A 22,846-nucleotide genomic window follows, 5' to 3' on the forward strand; every position below is an offset into this window, starting at 1 on the left:
GGGGCCCGATCCTGCAATTGGAGAGTGATGGGGGTCAACGCCTGAGGGCTTCCAGTATGTGAGAGGGGGCAGGCTGGGCTGAGGGACACTCCCCCCACACACACACACCAAGTGCACGAATTTCGTGCACCGGGCCCCTAGTTTATTATATAATTCCAATTATATGAAGCTCAAGAACAGGTAAAACTAATTAATCTATGTAATAGAAGTCAGAAGAGTGGATCAGGGGACAGGGTAGAGTGGTATAGAGAGAGAGACTGACTGCAAGAGAAATTAAAGAACTTTCTGGGGAAATGGAAGTTTTATATTTTGATTGGAGCATAGTTACACAGTTATATATTTGTCAGAACTCAACAAATTATACATCTCCAACCTGTACATTTTACAATTTTCAAAATTCACACTAACTTTTAATGGGGGGAGATAAATAAATTAGTCTACAAATTAATTCATGAGCATTATTCCCTAAAAGAAAAATTTTTTAACAAAATTATTTTTTAACCATCTGAATTACTACATAGCACAGCTTATTGAAAGGTAAGTTGCTAGTTGGCAACAGAACAAGGACATGCTACAATTTCTCACTAGTCAGTCAAAAGGGTTTTAAAGATGAATATAATATCACTATTCTTGATCACTTAAACGAAAATAACAAGGTATCTGGAAAGACTACAAGACATAGTTTTCCTCTGGTTAGCACTGTTTTCCATTTACCTAATTCCTCCCCTCTAATTCAAGTCAATTGAATTCAACAAACCCATTATACTTACTCTGTATATGTTATTATGTGAGGAACTGAGTATAACAAAATACAAAGATGAATGTTACCTTTAACCTACAGGCATTTATAATCTAACTAGAGGCCCGATGCACGAAATTCGTACAAGGGGCTCAGCCCTCACAGCCCCAGGCTTTGTCCAGAAGGTCATCTGGAAGGTCATTCAGCTGTCCCAGTAATATTACGCTCTTATTGTTATAGATAGATGGCATTACACCAATAGGTAATATAGCTAGCTAAAGGAGAAAATTTAGCAGGACCTGCCACATTCAATGTGCAATTAAGAGCAATATTTTGAAAGGTGAAATTTTTTAAGTAAGGCTAAAGAACAATAAGTGGCTCATGCTTGAGGCTTATTCCCCACTCTTCCCTTTTTATTACTAGTACAGGAAAATTCCATAAATATCTATGTGTTTCCAAGAAATATAAGAATGAGAATACAAAGGGTTGCCTGTAGTTTTATAAGTAAAAGATAGAAAATTCATGTTTATAATTCTATGCGTGAGTAAATAAAAGGTTCCACCATATTTCTAATAAAAGGTATTCACTATGATTCAAACTATCGACCATCAATGTTCCTGGCAATGTATGGAAAATCACAGATTCCAGACTTTTCTGGAGTGAATTATACTGCTTTAAAATCTGAAACTCTAAAATTAGAATTATGAAGTGACAGAAAACATCACAATCTGAATTCTACTTACACAAAACCACATGGTTTTCAATGCCAAGTTCTGAATTTACAGCTGGGAAAATCACTGAAGAAAATCATTGAAGATAGCTGAGTCTGGATCAGATTCACTTAACATAAAACCAAATGTAAACCTCAAATTACATGTGACATCTCCAACCAGTCATATAAATAAGAATAATTCAAGCTTAAAGACAATAAATTCACCTAGACCTTTCTAAATTTGGCCACCCTAATTGTACTACATTGTTCCTTCCCTAACATTTTCAAATAAATTAGAAGAAAGGAAGAAAACAAACACATCTTTACTTAAGTACAATTAAAAAATTTAAAATCATTCAAATCTTCTGGGAAAAGTTCTTTAAACAAATCAAGATATATCTTGAAACACCTGTTATTTTAAAAAAAAAAAAAAGGAAAAAATCAACAAGACTGGTAGGATATCAGGTCTTGGCATATTATGGAGGAGCTATTCACCAAACAACTTGTCACAGAGTGAACAGGAACAAGCTGTACTAAGAATGTACAAAGATATTCCTTTAGCTGTTTGCTTAATCAGCTACTGATTTCCCGCTAAGTTAACAAAACCGAATGTAAGTCAACAGGAGTCTGTCTGCAACTATAAAAACAGTTTACATTATTTGGCTTCAGAAGTTTGTACCCTATGGAAAGTCCATTTAAAATTTTACCTGGCACATACAAGCTAAAATATTTTGTTTGCCGTTTGAAGCCACACCAAAATCCAACCCAGAGAGACAGGATTTCCAGTTTATTTCTCACAACCCACATGTACAAAACCCAAATTACAACACACAAAATCGTTGTTAAAATTCTATAATAATAGTAAAGCAAAGTAGTTCTCCATAGAGCTATTTCTTGGAATTTTTTAAAGCCTCTAGTATTCATAATATACAACTTTTAAACATCTAAATTATGTACTCAAACATACAAGATTCACCTTGGAACTCTAATGTAAAAGTTTTTTCTAGATTAGGAATTAAAACCTAACCTAGCTCAAACACTATCATTGAATAAATAATAGCATGGTTTCTTTAAAAAAACATGATATCAAATACTATAATTATTGTATTGTTTATTAACAGTATGCCTCATATTCAATTCTTTATGGAAATTAGCCTCATGCTCCTTTACAGGCACCTATTCCATGTGACCTCAAGAATTAAGATTGTCATACATCATTACATATTACTGACCAGAGGCCCGGTGCATGACATTCATGCAATGGGGGAGTGGGGGGTCCCTCAGCCCAGCCTGCTCCCTCTCGCAGTTTGGGACCCCTCGGAAGATGTCCGCCTAAGCCAACAGGCAGGCATCACTGGAGGGGTCCTTAGCACTGCTGCGGAGGCAGGAGAGGCTCCCGCCAATGCCACTGCACTCACCAGCCATGAGCCCAGCTTTTGGCTGAGCAGCGCTCCCCCAATTGGAGCACACTGACCACCAGGGAGCATCTCCTGTGTTGAGCATCTGCCCCCTGGTGGTCAGTGTGTGTCATAGTGACCGGTCGTTCTGCCATTAGGTCGATTTGCATATAAGGGTTTTATTATATAGGATAAGCTACAACTGCATCAGTTCAGAAACATCAAAATCTAGTATCAGTTATGCCCATAACAGTGAATATCAGTATGAGTCGATATTATGTCCACACACTGCTATACAGAATTCAAACATGCAACCCCCATTACCATATGAGAACAAAGTTTGTAATACTACCAAAAACCATAGCAAAAACATCACTCAAAAGTGCTTACTTGGAATATCTGGAAGATGAAACAATATGGGTTAACAAAAAAGCTTTCTCAGTTTATTCAGACATTTGGAAACCCCTTTTGTTTTCAACTTAAGAAATGCTTTCTAACATACACTGGCCAACTTCCCTGCTTTAGAAATAAAAGTTCAGAGAGTCCCCAAATTACATATAGCCTTTACACATCAACGGCTATTCAGGGAATGGAATGGATATATTCATATGATACATTGAGACTTCTATCTTCTCCTTTCACCCGAACCACTACCATACAATGTTAAAGGAATATAGGCTGTTAAAGTTTCATTTCAGAGAAGAATGAAGAGAAATTAGAAAAACTACAAAAGTGTAGCCTTGATTAAAAAGTCAATAAAGATAAGAAACTATAGGCATCTCCAAATATGCTAAGACAAAATTCTTAGCTAACAAAATGGAAAGTTCTTGATCCACAGGCCTATACTAAGTGGCATCTCTACATTTTGCCAGCCCAATAAACTTTTTTTAGCCTTAAGTGTAGGCAATTAACCCAAGCTGAGCTAAGTTAACTCTGCATGAGTGGGAATATTTCAGTTGAATATTAAGAGATAAGTAAAAGCCAGTTTTTCTTTTTGACAAGAAAGATAAGCGCAATCCTGACAAAGGAGCAAGTGAGAAAGGACAGGTACAGAAAGCAAATAGTATATGGCAAACCTAAAATATAAAAAATAAGGGATAACTGTTGAATGATAAGGTGCCTATGGTGGCAGAATAACCATAAAAGAAGCTGCTAGATAAGTGGCTAGGAGCCAAGTTATGAAGGGCCATGACTTTGAAGGAATCCAGAGAATAATACAAATAACTATCTTTTAAGCACACTGCTTTATACCACACACACCTAAACTCTTAAGACACACTACTACTTTTAATCCTCAGAAGATCTCTATCATTACATCCACGCTTTTTAAGTAAAGAAATTTAGGCTAGAGAGAAACCAAGTAATCTGCCCAAGATCCCAGTTAAATTAGTGTCCAGAAACTGAACTCACTAAAGGATTCTGAGAAGAGATGTGAGAAAAGGAGCATGTATAATAATAAAAGCATAATATGCTAATTACACCATACGCCCTTTCAGATGAAGCCAGGAATGCGAGGGAAGCCCAGGTCCCGGGTGCCTGCCAGAGACCAGAGGAAGGAAGCTGGTGCCAGCAGCCAGGGGAAGGAAGGCCTACTTTTGCATGAATTTTGTGCATCGGGCCTCTAGTTTCAAATAAGTGACCTGCATTTTATAAAAATGGCTATCAGGCAATGTGGATAATGATGTGGAAGTAGAAGAGGCTAGTTTTAGAAAAGTGCTACGGACAAATATAATCCAAATGAAAGCTACTGAGGGAGTAAGACTAAGGGCAAGGATAACTGAAGGATTTCACTAATTTCTAGCTTAAGCAAGCACATGGAAAAGCCAGTTTGGGGAGAAGAAATGAGGCATAAAATGAAGGAGATGGAATATAAAATTATTAGTTTAAGCTTAGGCAATATAAACACATTTAGTGTGAGGTTTTATTAAACAAAGACCAAACAGGAAAGGTCCAATAGGAAGTTGACCAGAAAGAGCGCTTTCTAAAAGATAGGTGGGAAGACTATAAGGTTAGGATAAACATATTTAGAAATCATCAATATACCTACAGCAATTATAAAAATTAGGCCAAGCAAAATAAAAAACAAATATGCATGAGTTCCTACTGGTATAAACAATTAAATAAATGAATTCAATAAAACATAGAGTGGGGAGAATAAATAAATTTCCCATGCAAAAGAATTCAAAATAATATATAGATACTCTACCCTCAAGGAGGTGAAACTACCCCCTCTTAAGTGTGGGTTGCATATAGTGCCTTCCTTCCAAAGTGTATAATATGGAAAGGGGGGGGGGAAATAACCTCAAAGCAGAAGAACCCCACAAAATCCACCTCAACCAAAGGATCAAAGTCAATGTCAACAGTAAGTCATGTTGATAGTATATCCCCTTGATATGATGTAATGAAAATGTTACTTCACCTCTGAGGTCTTCCCCCCAGAAAACCATAACTCCATTCTAAAAAAGAGAAACATCAGACCAACCCCAATTAAGAGACAACAGATAAACACCTAACCAGTATTTCTCAAAATAAATGATCAAAGTCATCAAAAATGCATGAAGTTTACAAAACTGTCACAGCCAATAGGTAAATTAAGGACATATGACCACTAAATATAATATGATATCCTATATGAGAGTCTAAACTAAAATAAATTTTTAAAAGTAAATAAAAGCTATGGAAATCTGAAAAAAGTGGGGACTTTATTTAACAACTCATGGCCCGGTGCACAAAATTCACACATGGGGAGGGGGGTTGTCTCTCAGCCCGGCCTACACCCTCTCCCATCTGGGACAGCTTGGGGGATGTCCCAGGGATTGGGCCTAAACCAGCAGTTCGACATCCCTCTTGCCATCCAGGACTGCTGGCTCTAACCGCTCACCTGCCTGCCTGTGGGCCTGCTCTTCCCCAACTGTCCCCCTCTAGTATAGATTATATATAGACATTGGTGTACTAATTTTAACAAATATTCCATACTAATATAAAATAACTAGGGGCACAGTGTACAAAATTCATGCACTGGGTGTGGGGGGGGAGGGAAGGGGGAGTGTCCCTCAGCCCAGCCTGCCTCCTCTCACATACTGGGAGACCTCAGGCATTGACCCCCATCACCCTCGAATCGCAGGATCGGCCCCTTGCCCGGGCCTGACGCCTCTGACAGAGGTGTCAGGCCTGGGCAGGGGACCCCCAGACCCCTCCGATTGCTGGCTCTGCCCCTTGCCCAGGCCTGATGCAGGGCCGAGGCATTAGGCCTGGGCAGGGGACCCCCCCCTCCCCGCGGTTGCAGGCTCCGCCCCTGCCCCTGCAAGACACCTCTGGCTGAGGCATCCAGCCCGGGCAGCGGGGACCCGCAGCTGCAGTGGCCCCGCAATCGTGGGCTCTGCTTTAGGCCCATGCAAGGGACCCCTAGCTCCGGTGGCTGCCAGCTTCGACCGTGCCCAGCTCCCATCGCTGGCTCCACCCCTACTTCCTGCTATCACTGGCCAGGGTGGAAAAGGCACTCAGCTCTCCCCTGGGTTTCCGATCACTGTCAGTGGCAGGGGGCTTCTTCCTGCTTTCCCTTTCGCCTCCTTGCATTGTGCCTACATATGCAAATTAACCGCCATCTTTGTTGTGAGTTAACTGACATCTGAGTTGGCAGTTAATTTGCATATAGCCCTGATTAGCCAATGAAAAGGGTAGCAGTCGTACGCCAATTACCATTTTTCTCTTTTATTAGTGTAGATAATAATAGAAAAACTGAGTGTGGGGTACTATACTATCATGAGAATTTTTTTAGTACTCTAAAACTATTCTAAACAATAAAGTTCTTTTTTAAATTAGGCCAAAACATAAAATAAAGAAAACCACTACTATCCAAAGGATAGATTGAAGAAAATACCATCAGTAAACAAAACTTAAAAGAAGTTACCATAAATGTAGAAAGATAGAATGATGCCCTAGAAATCATAAGAAAAAAGTGTACAAGGATGAAAATAGGTGTAATATAATAGATATCAAGAAGATAAGGAATAAATAGGAACCACTAGATTTAGGAAGTCAGTGAAAAAATAAATGAAAAGTTCAGTGAAGCTTCAATGATGGAAGGTAAATTACAGGGGTTTATGATGCCTTATGAGCCATAATTTTATGATTCTCTCCAGCACAAATCTCTTAAAAGCTTCTCCTACTTTCAAGTCTATTAAAATTTTTCCCTCTTCCTTGAATTCAAATCAATTTAGTTGCTAAAACCTAATTCCTACTGAATATTCTTTCACAGTGAAAAGTATTAGATACATCAGATAGCATACTTCTACCTGGAAGTAACAGATAATCCCCAAAGCAAACTGGTTTAAACAGTAAGGAAATATATAACCACGATCTGATATAATAAGAAGTCAACGGCAGAGCAGACTCTAAAAGCACTACAAATCAGAGTTTCAGAAATTCTCTGTAATTCCTTGGATGTGACCTTCTATATGTAGCTTCCACAGGCTGGAAGCAGGATCAAGTTAGTTTGAGATTGTTATCTGCTCATTTTTGAACCTGTCAGTAGAAAAGAAGAAAACTGCTATGTTTCACTTAGACTTACCAGAATCAATCCTTAATCTAGGAATGAGGACACTTTTCTCTGAGTCACATGAAGGATTAAATACCTGAACAAAACAGGTTCTGTTAGAAAGGTAGATAGAAGAGTAATGCCAATAGGTAATCAACAGTAGCCAACACAGGAGTTCCTTATTTGAATGTTTTCCTAAATTGGAGAAGATTTAAAAATTATTTTAATACAATAAAGAAGAGGCTTGAACAAAATAAGGGTCAGTTTCCTTCCTCAAATAACAAAGTACAACCTCAGAGATGACCAGTACTGTTTTACAGGTCGAGAGAGAAACTGTGGTATAAAATTGTAAGGTTATCCCTCAAATTTATATCACATAAATTAAATATATTTGGTATTTTAAAACCAGAACCCTATTATATGAACTTTCATGGTGAGCTGAAAGAGGCACACTGGTGTGCCGTTAAGAATTTTTAAAACATGCAATACCAAACTCTTTTCCCTTAGACTGACAACAACCAACCCAATAGCCATCCGATGTGAATGAAATAAAAATTATACCTATTGTTTGTGTCAGACTGGCAAAAAATATATAATATTTTGGTGTGCCGCAGAATTTTGGTAATTAGTTTTTGTATGCCATGAGATGAAAAAGGTTGAATATTATGCTCTAAATTTCCATTTTGCTGGGGATGAGATGGTAAGAGATGCCAACATGGTGGAAAGGACATTGGATTTGGAGTCCGGTCACTGTGCTCCGTTACTAACTCTCCCCCTAAATTGCAGCTGGACACCTAAACCTATCTAGATTTCATTTCCTTTTCTATTAAATTAGAAAGTTCGGAAAGGTAATCTTCAGGTCTTCTTTCTGATTAATTCCTAATTATAAATAATATTAATTCATGAATTAGAAGATTTAAGCAGACTTTAGAGTTGTAATTCTGGGCTAGCCAAATCCTAAAGATATCTTCTAAGACTACAAGCTGACATTTTTCCTACAAAACTTAACTTTCACAAAAAACTTCACTGTAGCCAGAAATGTAAATAGCATAATGTTATAACTTCTAAAATAACTCAACAATTTAATTCAATTTCTTTTTAAACCCAAATTCATTATTAAAAGGTTTCAGTGTACCTACAGAAGCAAACCCTTACTGTTGGACAAGGGAACGGAAAATGACAGAAACTAACCACTTTGAAATGCAATTAAAGACAAGATTTCTAACCACTAAGCCTAAATGAGGAAGAAGATGAAAACTGCTGGAATTCAAACATCATCAGACATGGAAATTTCTACATAGAGTATAAAATAGAAGCAGGGGAAATATCCCCCAAAAGTAAAACCAGTACATTAGGCCTAGAAGAAATGAAATCTAAATGTCTCATGAACTTTTCTTAAAACTGTTTATTTACACAATATTGATAGCAAGCATTTCCAAAAACAGGTGGGTGACAGTAAGAAACAGAAGAGGACATCATTATAGTGCCCTTTTGCGAATCCCAAATTAATGGATTTTTGGCAAACCAGACACAAATCATATGGGAAAACTCTGGATAAAACCCCCCATCACTTTAGCCAACAGCATTATGATCTGGAGTTGGTTCGTCTCAAAATTATTAGTAATGAAAAATACTTACACAGGATACACATGATTGCCAGGAAAAAAAAAATGCACTTCTTTGAAACAGTTTTTAAAACAACAAACCACCCGCAGAAACCACATGGGCACAGAATGAAACGATTCTGGTCACTGATCTGTGGAGCATTTAAGCGCTCCCCAAGTGAAAGACTCAGCTTAGGCTCTATTTCTGGGACAAGCAGAACATCCACGACAATACCTGATTTGGAATTACCAAGAAAACAGTGCAAACATACATCCACGGCCTGAGTTTCAAGAGAAATAATTTTCCCAAAGAGAACCTTATAGTTTTGAGACTAATGTGTTTTAAAAATTTCTTTTTCTCACACTAAGACTCTAAATAAAGCTTAAAAACTCTAAAAATAAAGAAATGTCACTAAAAGTACTTAACATTATAATATTAACGATACAGAAGTTAAAACCTCCTGGAATTGTCAATTTAAAATCCAAAACTCCCCCACTTTCAGAAGCAGCATCATTAATATATAAAGATACTCTATCAAATCACTTAATAATTCCCTACTGAAATAGTATTATTTCACAAGATAAGCTTCAAAAAAGGAAGTAATAAATATAAAGGAAGGAATACTACTCAAGAGACAGACAAAAGGATAAGGGAGGAGATGGGTGGCATATAGTTGCACTGGAATACTAGAAGCTGAACTGGATACATTATAAAAAAATAAAGAGGCAACGAAAAAGAAAACCAAATGAAACCAGAGTCAAATATAGTCTAGCACACAGCACTGTCTAGGGGAAAATGCAAAAACTACATGGGTACGATATATACAGAAAACTTATCTTGACCATCAGCATCACAAAAAATAAAAATAAAAAAATAAAACACCTACCCATTAATTTAAATGAGTGGAAAAAGATTTTTTTTTTTTTTTGCTATGGACTATACCAGTATTATATTGTCTCTAAAACACATAAAAAGAATAAAATAAAAACTCAGCAGCCTGCAAGAGCTACATGTTTAGATATATCTGTACACATGCTCTTTACCATGCTTTCAATTTCCTGACACAATACCATAAAAATTGATAATTCCTCCTCTCCCCCCACTATGGCTCTATGTAAGGTTCTGACTTTTCCCTTAGATAGGATGGCAAAGCTCAACCTTCAAAGCTTGCATAACCTTGAAGAACACATATAATTTCCAGAAGGAATAGAGAAAAAAAAATGAAAAAATAGATGAGCTTCCAAGAGAAAGAATTGTAATTGTGTAAGTATATCTACACTTCTTGTCCTTTAGAGATGATGTTACTGGTGCTATTTGTCACCATATGCATGGATCCTAAAAAGACCAAAGCATTGGAGCTATCCAAATGCAACTGTAGCTATCTCGTAAACCAGCGATATTCAACTGTTTTCATCTCATAAACTAATTACTAAAATTCTGTGGCACACCAAAAAATACATTATATTTTTTGCCAATCTGACAACAAAAATATAGGTACAATTTTGATTCATTAACATCAGATAGCTATTGTTGTGTTGGCTGTTGTCATGTTTTGACAACCTAAGGGAAAAGAGATCATGCCCCTGACTAAATAGTCAGGTATCGCAAGTTTTAAAACTTCTTGCAGCACATCAGTTGAAAATCACTGTTCTATAGTTTCAAAACAATGAAAAGGATAATAATATCAAGGATGGAACGCCTTGGGACTGTCACCTAGTCAAAAAGAATAAGATCTGAAGGAAAATCAGATTAGATTCATTTCAGAAAATGAATAGGAAACAGTATAATTATAATGAGGACCTCTAATTAACCAAACAGCATAAAATCCGTACACCAAAATTCTTCATATTAAAGTAAAATAACGGGGGGTTTTTAAAATATATTTTATTGATTTTTTTACAGAGAGGAAGGGAGAGGGATAGAGAGTCAGAAACATCGATGAGAGAGAAACATCAATCAGCAACCTCCTGCACACCCCCTACTGGGGGATGTGCCTGCAACCAAAGTACATGCCCTTGACCAGAATTGAACCTGGGACCCCTCAGTCCGCAGGCCAACGCTCTATCCACTGAGCCAAACCGGTTAGGGCATAACTGTGTTTTTTTTTTTAATAGCTGCTGAGTACAATGATCTATTATGGATACAGAAATGAAAATGTCTAGTTTCTCAAGGTTTACTAAGAGCAGGAAGTGACGTGTATAAGTAATAGGAAACTACCATAAAATATAGTGCATATTCCAAGTATGTATTGAATTTTATGTAAAGATTAAATGACAAGAGAAGAAACTTATAAAGTATACTTTATGAAGTATAAAGTAGAATAAAATATAAAAAGAATAAATAAAAAATAAATTGCTCATTTCCTAAATATCACCAGTAGTTTAATCATAGATATCTTCACTACCACACTCCTACAGCATCCATAATCTTCTGCACTGTGGTTAATTCAAAGTAAAAGTATGGTAAAGGATGGAGAAAACTTTAAACTACAGTATTCAGATAGCATTCTACTTCCAATCAAAATGGAGATACAGAGACCAGATTTAACCTCCCAACTAAAATAAATAAAAACTTGAACAAAATACATGAAACAATAGTTTTCAGATACTGGATAACAAGCAGCACAGAATTATAATTCCTGAGAGGAAGGAAACGAACAAGATAAGCATTAAAACTGCCCAGTTTACAACCTGGAGTCAGTTCATAGGCCACAGCACATGGTGGAAGAACCCAAGCAAAACTCGCCTCGCACTGATTTGAGGGGAGAGAGTTAAAAGTTTGAGAGGCAGCTAGTGCTTGCAGCATCAGGAATTTGAGAAAGAGACTATACTGAGTGAGAATTCCAGAGATAGAAAGATTTGTTCAAGTCTGGGCTGAGAACTAACATGTACAAACATGAGAGAAAGCTACACAAGGCCAGGAAAAGAAAGACCATGTGAGTAGAGAAATAACATCTGGCGCTCACACACAGTTGGTAATAGTGTGTGTACCTATCATTCAGAATGGATAACCCTTCTAATACATAGTGATTCAGCTGAATCCTTGGAAGGGTATCTCCTTAGTAATGGGGCTAAATTAGACCTATGACAAAAGAATATTTTGGACCCACATTAACAAATCTTAAAAATACTCCTCAGAATAACCCAACTGATTCCAAGTAACATAACTGAGAAACAAAACCAAATGCAACCCTGTTTGAAATAACACAACAAAATTCAGAAACCAACAAGCAAAAATACAAAATATATTAATCCAATAAAATTGTAAAAGGCATACAGAAAATCAGGACAATATGACCTATAATATAATCAGGAGACTATTATTCAACAGAAACATAGAAATGAAAGAGATGATGGAATTCACAAACAAGGATATGAAAACAGCTATCATAAAGTTTCATATGTTGAAGAAGGTAGAAAAAATAAGCATAATAATGAGAGATATATAAGATCTGAAAAAGATTCAAATGGAACTTCCAGAAAACATCTTTAAAAAAATAAAGCTAATACATAGGATAAGGTTAACAATAGATTAAACAGTGCAGATGAAAAAAAAACATGAGGTTAAAAAATTGAAATAGCAATTATTCAAAATAAATGGATGTAATTGGAGGCCCAGGAAAAAAAGGAGGGGGGTGGAAAAATGTTTGAAGAAATATAATTGAAAATTGTCTAAATTTCATAAAAATGTAAGCCCAGAGATCCAGAAATCTAAAAAACAGCCAAGTAATATAAACATAAGGAAGTTACCAATGCATATCATATGCTATTGTTGGAAACGGATAAAAAGTGTTTAAATAAGCCAGAAAAAAGGACACATTACATACAAAAGAAATAAAATAAGAATGAAAACAAACTACTTGTCAAAAACCATGTAAGCCAGAAAACAATGGAGAGGTATAGTCAAAGAACTGAAAGGTCAAGAAAATATGGCAGCATACAATTCTTTGCCCAGAGAAAACAGCTTTAAACCTGAAAAGGAAATAAAGGATATTTTTCCAAACAAAAACTGAGAGCACTCTTTGCCAGCAGACCTACACTAAAAGAAATATTAAAGAAAGTTCTTCAGGGAGAAGAGAAATAAAATCAGAAAGATATTTGGATCTGCATAAAAAAAAATCAGGAGTGCCAGAAATGGTAAATATATGAATAAATATAAAAATTGTAAAGATAACTGACTACATAAAGCAAAACTAATAACAAACATTGTGAACTTTATAGAAAATGTAGAAGTAAACTAAATCATATCAGTACCACAAATGATGAGAGGAAATGAAAATATAATGCTGTAAAGTTCTTATACTATATATGAAATAGGATAATATTATTTAAAAGTAGGCTAATAAATTCAAAATATATATAGTAAACCCTAGAACAGAGGTCCTCAAACTTTTTAAACAGGGGGCCAGTTCACTGTCCCTCAGACATTCCACACATGCGCACTGCGGGACCGGGACGAGTCGCTGCTAAGCAGGACAGGTAGAGGCGGCAAAAACACCCGGCGAGCCGGATAAATGTTTTCGACGGCACGCATGTGACCCGCGGGCCGTAGTTTGAGGACCCCTGCCCTAGAACAATAAAATGATTAAATAATTAGCAAAAATATACTCTTGGGAAACCAAGAGTTGGCATAAAATGAAATATTTAAGAGGGAGGGGGGGGGACCAAAAAAATTCAAACCTAACACTAAACAGGAAAAAATGGAAAACAAATAGCAAAATGATATATTTAAACCCAACCATCTTAAAAAGAACATTAAATACAGATGATCTAAACAAGCAAATTAAAAAGCAGAAATAATTAGACTGAATAAGAAGGTAGGAGAAAAAAATAACCATGATGATGAGAGTTGTCAAAGATATGAAAAGGATTCATTTTGACTATGAAAACAAAAAAAAACATAAAAATAAAGAGCTGAAAAAATTATACATGCAAACACTAATCAAAAGAAAGCTGAAGTGACTGTATTAGTATTAGAAAAGTTAGATTTCAGATCAAACAATATTACTAGAATGAAGGAGAAATTTCATAATGATAAAGAAATCAATGTCAAGCCAACACAATTCTAAACATCTATATGCATCTATAACCATACCTAGATTTCAACACTCCTCTCTAAGTGATAAAATAAGTAGAAATAAAATCAGTAAATATTAGAAGACTTGATCAATATAGCAATCAACTGTGTCTAATATTTCTGAAAAAATGCTACTAATAGGTACTGATTAGGCATTTTTTCAAGTGTACACAGAACATTTAAAGATGGATAATACTCTGAGCCATTAAACAAGTCTTAAGTTTTAAAAACTTAACAAAAAGTATCTTCTCTAAGCACAGAAGAAACATATTAATAATCAATGAAAGAAATTCCTTCAAAAACCTGAAAATTAACACACTTCTAAATAACCCATTATAAATCACAAGAAAATTATTGGGTATTTTGAAATAAATTTCATTGAAAATACAACATATCAGGTCCTTCCCATACACAACTAGGCCGAGCAGAGACAGCCACAAACTGTGGATCGCTTGTAGCTTCCAACAGGTTGCCAAGGGCCAGGCAAAGAAAGCAACTGATCTGACTTACACCACAAAACCCCCAAAAGACCTGAAACCAGCCCCAAGTGTCCTTTTTCATGATGTGTCCTTTTTCATGACTTCCCCAAGCTGTGGATGATGAAGGGGCAGATGGAGGAGCAGGAGGAGCAGGCGGACAAGGCTCGCGAGGCCTACAGCCAGGGGCCGAAGAAATGTCCCCGCTCCACACCCCTGTGGCTTTTGCTTTCCCGGCTGGAGAAGATCGGGCAGCTGACCCGAGCTCGGGCCATTTTGGAAAAGTCTTGCCCGAAGAACCCGAAGAACCCCGGGCTGTGGTTGGAGTCCGTGAGGCTGGAGTACCGTGCGCGGCTAAAGAACATCGCCAACACGCTTATGGCCAAGGCGCTGCAGGAGTGCCCCAGCTCCGCTGTCCTGTGGTCTGAAGCCATCTTCCTGGAGGCCAGGCCCCGGAGGAAGACCAAGAGTGCCGATGCCCTGAAGCAATGTGAGCACGACCCCCACGTGCTCCTGGCCGTGGCCAAGCTGTTCTGGAGGGAGCGGAAGATCACCAAGGCCAGGGAGTGGTTCCCCCGCACCGTGAAGATCGACTCCGAACTGGGGGACGCCTGGACCCGCTTCTACAAGTTTGAGCTGCAGCACGGCACAGAGGAGCAGAGGCACAGTGAGGAGGCGCTACGAGAACGCGGAGCCACGGCACCGGGAGCTGTGGTGCGCCGTGTCCAAGGACATCGCCAACTGGCAGAGGACGATCGGGGAGATCCTCGTGCTGGTGGCAGCTTGCATCAAGAACACCTTTTGCCGAAACCGGTTTGGCTCAGTGGATACAGCGTCGGCCTGCGGACTGAAGGGTCCCGGGTTCGATTCTGGTCAACGGCATGTACCTTGGTTGTGGGCCTGATCCCCAGTGGGGGGCGTGCAGGAGGCCACTGATCGATTTGTTTGATGCCCTCTCAGAGCACATGTACAGGTTGGGGATTGGGGGCTTGATCCCCAGTAGGAGGCATGCAGGAGACAGCCCATCAATGATGTTTCTCTCTCATCGATGTTTCTGTCTCTCTATCTCTCTCCCTTCCTCTCTGTAAAAAATCAATAAAATATTTTTTTTTAAAAAAAAAGAACACCTTTTGAATGGGCGGTCCCTCTGGGCAGGGGTCTTGGGGTGGGTAGGTGAGTGTGCCTGCCTGCCATGTGAGGATGGGGTAAGGGGTCCGAGCAGTTTCTGCTCTGGAATTAAAGTTTTTCTAGGTAAAAAAACAAAAATACCAAAACATGACCCACATATATGCTGTCTACAAGAGACCAACCTCAGAACAAAAGATTCACACAAGTTGAAAGCGAAGGGATGAAAGAAAAATATCCCATGCAAATGGAAACAACAACAAAAAGTCGGGGTAATAATACTTATATCTGACAAAATAGACTTTAAAACAAAGGCCACAGTAAGAGACAAAGAAGGTCACTATATAATACTAAAGGGATTGATCCAACAAGAGAATATAACCCTGGTAAACATATATGTACCCAAAATAGGGGCACCTAAATATGTTTAAAAAAAAAAAAAGACTCTTGGTGGACTTTAAGGGAGAGATTGACATCAACACAGTCACAGCAGGACACTTAAATACCCCACTGTCATCACTGGATAGATCTTCCAGACAAGAAATCAAGAAGGAAACAACAACTTTAAACGACACACTAGATCAGATAGATTTAATTGATATTTACAGATTATTTCATCTCAAAGTAGCAAAATATACATTCTTCTCAAATTCACATGGAATATTCTCAAAGATAGACCACATTAGGACATAAAAAAATCTTAAGAAATTCAAGAAGATTGAAATCACATCACACATCTTCTTGAACCACAATGCCATGAAACTAGAAATCAACTACAATAAAAAAATTCAAAAACATTCATACACATGGAAGCTAAGCATGTTATTAAACAGTGAATGGGTTACCAATGAGATCAAGGAAGAAATCAAAAATTACCTGGAAACAAAATGAACACACAACAATCCAAAATCTATGGGACACAGTGAAAGCAGTCCTGAGAGGGGATCAATTGGGAAAAAAGGGGGATATCTGTAATATTTTCAACAACAAAGACAAATTTAAAAATATAAGTTAAAAATCAAAAAATTAAAATCTCAATAAACAATCTAACCCTACATGTTAGAGAACTATAAAAAGAAACTAGTAGCGTGGTGCATGAAATTCAGCAATTAGAGGAAATATTTTAATATTGCTATTTGCCCTTTCTCTATAATAGAAGTGTCAGAGATAAAAGAAAATTAGTAAAATGTATATGAAAATCTTTCTCCTGTCAGAGTCTGGGGCACACCACAGGACCCAGAGTCAAGTCCCTGTCCACCCACACATGCCTCAAAATTGCGCAAGACCCAGACCCGGCTGCCCTCCTCCATTGAGCTAGATCCAGACCGTGCCAGTCCCACCCTTGTCAAGCCCCACCAGGTGAGGGGGTGCAGCCTCGGGTCCCATGGCTCAGTGCCGGGGTGTGGGGGTGTGGCTTGAGGTCCCCCGGCCTGGCACCAGGGCAGGGGGCGCAGCCTGAGGTCCCCCATCGAGCCCTGATGGATGGGGGTATGGCCTGAGGTCCCCCAGCCTGGCACGAGGGTGGGGGGCACAGCCTCAGGTCCCCTGTCAAGCCCCACGGGGGTGTGGGGGGCACAGCCTCAGGTCCCTGCTGATTGCTCATTAAGGCTCCGTACGGAAACTTGGCCTCCACTGTGGGCACAGCCATCTTGTGTTACAGAAACTCCACCTCCGCTGTGGACACCGCCATCGTTGTGGTAGAGTGATGGTCAATTTGCATATTCCCTCTTCATTATATACAATAAGTAATGGAAAGGAACTGCCTGTTTGAGACTTGGATCACATCCTCAACACTTGTCACTAGTGCTGTCTCCTCCTCTAAAATGATGGGAATAGAAAACACATTAAGGCAAACAGTCCAGACGATGGGCATTGTTTGAAAGTAAGGCCAGAGGAAAGATTCTTAGACAGAATGACAGTTGCTACCAAAATCAAAAGGGAGAGAGGTTGAGAATTAGAGGGAAAAGATATGCAGTATGTAAAGTGCCTCAAGATGTATAATGCAGCCGAAACCGGTTTGGCTCAGTGGAGAGAGCGTCGGCCTGCGGACTGAAAGGTCTCAGGTTCGATTCCGGTCAAGGGCATGTACCTGGGTTGCGGGCACATCTCCAGTGGGGAGTGTGCAGGAAGCAGCTGATCGATGTTCCTCTCTCATCGATGTTTCTAACTCTCTATCCCTCTCCCTTCCTCTCTGTAAAAAATCAATAAAATATATTTTAAAAAAAAAGATGTATAATGCAGCTAATCTTAAAACAGGGTGTCCAAAAGATCAAACATAAGAAGAAAGAAGTGAGAACAGAGCATAAATTCACCAAATTAGAAAGTAATAGAAAAACAACAAGATAGCCTTAGATGACAAGTGAAATAGGGATATAACTGTACCAGGCTTTAAAGCTCTCTACAGTAGGTTTAGGCTGTCTAAACTGAGGGAAGTTAGCAGCACATCCAAATTATAATCATCTTTCTGCACAGTAAGTATTTGTTTTACTTAAGAAGTTTCTGTCATGCCTTTGTCCCCTTCCCAACAGCCTTATATTTCCAGATTGTTACACAACAGAATAATTACATATTGTTTTGATCAAAAAGGGCATTAACCCAACCTGTCCAGGATTGACTTCAGCATGCCCGTGCTTAACTTCTCACTATGCTATTGGTAATCTATCCCTAGAGTTCCTAGAGTCCCTTAATAATCAGGCTCAAACTTACATTTCCACCTCATATTCTGTCTCTTCCAGCCATTCTGAAAAGTTTGCCATTTTTTTCTTTCTATCTTTTTATTTTATTTTATTGATTGATTTAAGAGAGACAGGAAGAGGGCAAAAGAGATAAAAACATCAATGATGAGACAGAATCATTGCCTCCTGCACATCCCCTACTGGGGATTAAGCCCTCAATCCAGGCATGTGCCCTTGACTGGAATCCAACACAGGACCCTTCAGTCCATAGGCCAGTGTTCTATCCATTGAGCAAAACCGGCTAGTGCGCCATTCTTTTTTTGCAGAGAACAACAGTTCATTAATAAACACGTATATTGATTTACTGTCTTCAACTTCACAAATACAAGGAAAAAAGTTATAAGAGGCATACCTGTAACTATAAATATGATTATATAGTCAATTCAAAATTGTTATTTCAGAAAATTTCCTAAAGTTTTTGAGAGCTATATACAATTCAAATATGCACAAACTCGGTTGATGTGCAAAATACTTCTGCACTGAGATATTAAAAGTAGGCAATGAATTGAGGGCTTCAATATTCCTAGGCAATTTAATTTGAAACATACATATGGACAAATGGATGTGTTTATATATACATACTAGAGGCCCGGTGCACAAATTTGTGCATAGGTGGGGTTCCTTGCCTTGGCTGGCGATCCATCTCACCCTGTCCCAATTGGGGCCCATGGGCCGGGGGCAGGAGGTAGGGGGCAGCGGGAGGTTGGCCAGCTGCAGGAGGTTGGCCGGCCATGGGAGATTGGCTGTAGGACCACAATGACCACCAAGGAGCAGCTCCTGCATTGAGCGTCTGCCCCCTGGTGGTCAGTGTGCGTCATAGCGACCGGTCGACCAGTCCTAATGGTCACTTAGGCTTTTACTAGTATATATATATATATATATAGATATAGATATTCAAGTATGTGTCCTATTCTGTGCTAAAACCTGTTGTCACTATCACAATACTACCATCTAGATCATTTTTGCATGTTCCTATTAAGAATTTAATCCAGGCCATAATTTTCTTATCATGAGAGAAAGGAATATGCACTTGGGTAACCTGAAGCAATGGTAGTGATATGAACAAAAGTGTAATTCTCCTAAGTGTTGGTTCCTTCACTATCATTACAATAGACTCCAATGCATATGTTAGCTTCATGATATTCTGAAAGGCCAAAACGAAGAATCTTTTAAAATTCAAGTAGCATTCTATTTACATCCTTTACAAAGACTTACTCTCTCAACATTCACATACACACCAGAAGTCATCAATAAATTTCAGTTTCATACATAAACAGTAATTATAATAGCATCGCTCTGACCAACTGCCCATTTTATTTTAAGAATAGATAAGAATATTTAACTACATAAAAGAATGCTATAGTTCATACACACACAAACATATGCCCCATCTTCTCCACATTTATAACCAATTAGTGGTGTTTTGTTTAATTGTTGTGGTTGCCTTCTCCTAAGAAGTTGAAAATTAGCTACAACTCATTACACATAAACTTCCAAAAAAATGGCACACCTTTCTTAACCAGAATAACTTAGTTCTGTGCTATTTTTGAGATACAACATATATTTTCCTTCAATTATTGAAGACATGTTAAAGTAACTGAATTATAAGAGGAAGGAGGTTTTGCTTTGCTTAGAAAATTACTCTATATTTTCTAGGCCTGAGAACCAATAAAGAATTGCTATATAATACAACATCACAGACACAGAGTAAAAAGTCTACTGAGAGTTGAGAGGGGGGAAAAAAAATCTCAGAAATGATTCCCATGATTCCAGACCTCAGCATTGCTACACAATCACAATGGAAAGAATGTGTGGTAATTAACCAGCTTTAAATGCTGAAAATATCCAATCATTCTTTTGCCCTACAAATGTTTTATAAAAGGGGAAATCCTACAGGCTTCATGATTACTCCTTCAGTTTACTTTTTAAAAAATTAAAACAAACTAAGTACTGAGTTATGCTGTCATGAGTTTCTCCACTCTTTTTTTATTTAAGCAATACTTTATTTAAGCGGTATCTACGCAGATAGGATTTCATTTTTCATTAGCATCTTAGCTTTCAACAGGGATAATGGGAACATAATCTAAAATGAGACTGTGGCAAAAATAAAAGGTTAAAGAACAACAGCTATACAGTACCTAAGTCTTATCGAATACATTTAAGCCAAAAGCTTATATTTATCATTAATCATTATAAACTGATGTTATATGTCAATATACTTCGTAATATAGATTGCTGTTTGAGTGCATCTATGACTAATCTAATTCTGTGGCCTTAGCCTTGATTTCTAAGCGTTTTTACTATAAATCCCACTTATTCTAGGACTCGGCATCTTAAGCATTTTATTTTGTATCCCCCTTCTCTATAGTAATTTCTTTACAAGTTGCCTTTAGGATACTGTCAGGAATTAAACCAATGTTAAGATGACCATATACTCTTTTAAGGCTGAGAAGTCCTAAGACCTGCAGTGAGCAAGCTAGAAACTAAGGAGAATAGATGCTGTAGTGTCAGGCTGCATCTGAGAGCCTGAGAACCAAGAAAGCTGGTGGTGTAAGTCCCAGTCCAAATACAGAAGAGCAATGCCCCGGCTCAGGCCATTAGGCAGAAGTTCCCTCTTACTCAGCTTTTTTGTTCTATTCAGGTCTTCAATTGATTGGATGAGGACCTCATTCGAGAGAGCAATATGTTTTACACAGTTCACTAATTTAAACTTTAATTAGGAAACAACCTCACAGACACACTCAGAATACAGTTTGATCAAATATAGGGGCACCTCATGGCCCAGTCAAGGTGACACATAAATTTAATCAACACAAGTTCAACCCTCATCAACTGGGCACCCATATTCATCTTCTTAAACCATCCTTAATCACCAAATGAGAACAATTAGGAGATCATAATTCTGCTTAACATGATACAACCATCCTGTGTACAACTGCAAACTTACTAACCCCTTCCCCAGAAAAGGAGGTAAAGTCCTTGAATGTTTATTCTTCTCTTTGATATCCCAGAATTTACATACTATGGTGTAAAGTTACTAATATTTAAAACTGAGTGCATGATATACATTTAATACGTTTTTTACATGGTAAGGGCATGAGAGAAAAGTATTATTTTACATATGAATATAGCCATATATACATGTTATATATGCATATATATTTGTGTGTTTATATACACACACAAACACAAAAAATATATTTAAAATGAAATGAGGAAATACTCATGACAATAGAGTCCTTATTCCTATAACTGGTAACACGGTTATAGCTGGTATCTTCAGCAAGTGCTTCAGATGGCTGTGATTCTTTACCTGGTGAAGTGACCAAACTTCATTCCTGAAGGATCTGGGTTATCAGTAATCTCCCTGAATAGTGTTGCAGTTTTCCACTGACATTAATCAAAGGGCACAGTATTACTAAGAGATGCCCTATGGGATCTCCTGTATTTTAGACAAACTCTTCCATATCTCCATTGTGAAATAGCAGTCCAATATCCCCTTGGTAGTCAGGATCAATCACCCCAGCCAACATAGTAATTCCTGTCTTTGCATGTTGATTCAGAGACATGAGAAGTCCAAAACTGATGGACAGCTGTCTTAACTGCCAACAAATGGAATCACTGTTGTGTCTCCTATGGAAGCATTACTCCCTTTGGAATTAAGACCTCTAGCCCAGCAGAGCATAAGGTCATGGAAACAGGAACCAAAAGTTTTGCTAGCGAGTCACTAGGGGTAATAGTGAATGGTGCTGTTTCCATTTCTACCCCTTGATTCCTGGACCTGTGAATCTTGCCTATAAGAGAAATAGCACCATATATTGAATACTAATTAAGAGCATATACAACCTTCTGGAGAACCTTGCCCCAGTCCTGCAAGGCACTCACACCTCACTGGCACTGGAACTTAATCTTCAAAAGGCCATTCCACCATTCTATCATGCCAGCTGCTTCAGGATGGTAGGAAACATGGTAAGACTAGTACATCCCACGAGTATGACACTACTGCTCATTTCTTTCGCTGTGAAGTGAGTTCCTTGATCAGAAGCAATGCTGTGTGGAATAGAATGGCAGTGGGTACGGCACACGGTGAGCCCACAGATGGTTGTTTTGGCATAAACACTGCATGTGAGGAAGGCAAATTCATATCCAAAATATGTGTCTATTTCAGTAAGAACAAATAGCTGCAACCTTTCCATGATGGTAGCAGTCCAATGTAATCAACCTGCCTCCAGGTAGCTGGCTGATGACCTGAGGGAATGGTGCCATTCAGGGATTTAGTGTTAGTCACTGCTGCTGGCGGATTAGGCATTCAGCAGTGGGCACAGCCAGGCAGGTTTTGATGAGCTGAAGTCTATGTTGCTGAGTGCTTATGTAACCTCCATCCCTGACAGCATGGCCACTTTTTTCATGAGCCCACTGGGCATTGACAGGTATGGCTGGGGAA

The 22,846-nt window shown here is 38.3% G+C and overlaps 1 protein-coding gene across 4 annotated transcripts in view; it reads right to left on the reverse strand.

Moving 5' to 3' along the window:
• CCDC91 (coiled-coil domain containing 91) overlaps positions 1-22,846 on the reverse strand; it is a 270,185-nt gene that overhangs the window by 242,232 nt on the left and 5,107 nt on the right. Inside the window, exon 2 of one of the 4 annotated variants that reach the window (XM_015560767.1) lies at positions 15,050-15,055. The exons of the other annotated variants lie outside the window; for them this stretch is intronic. The gene's annotated coding sequence lies outside the window, so the exon portion shown is untranslated. The remainder of the gene's footprint in view (positions 1-15,049; positions 15,056-22,846) is intronic. 4 annotated transcript variants of the gene reach the window in all.

Source organism: Myotis davidii, unplaced genomic scaffold, assembly GCF_000327345.1.
Source record: "Myotis davidii unplaced genomic scaffold, ASM32734v1 scaffold535, whole genome shotgun sequence".
NCBI lineage: Eukaryota > Metazoa > Chordata > Mammalia > Chiroptera > Vespertilionidae > Myotis > Myotis davidii.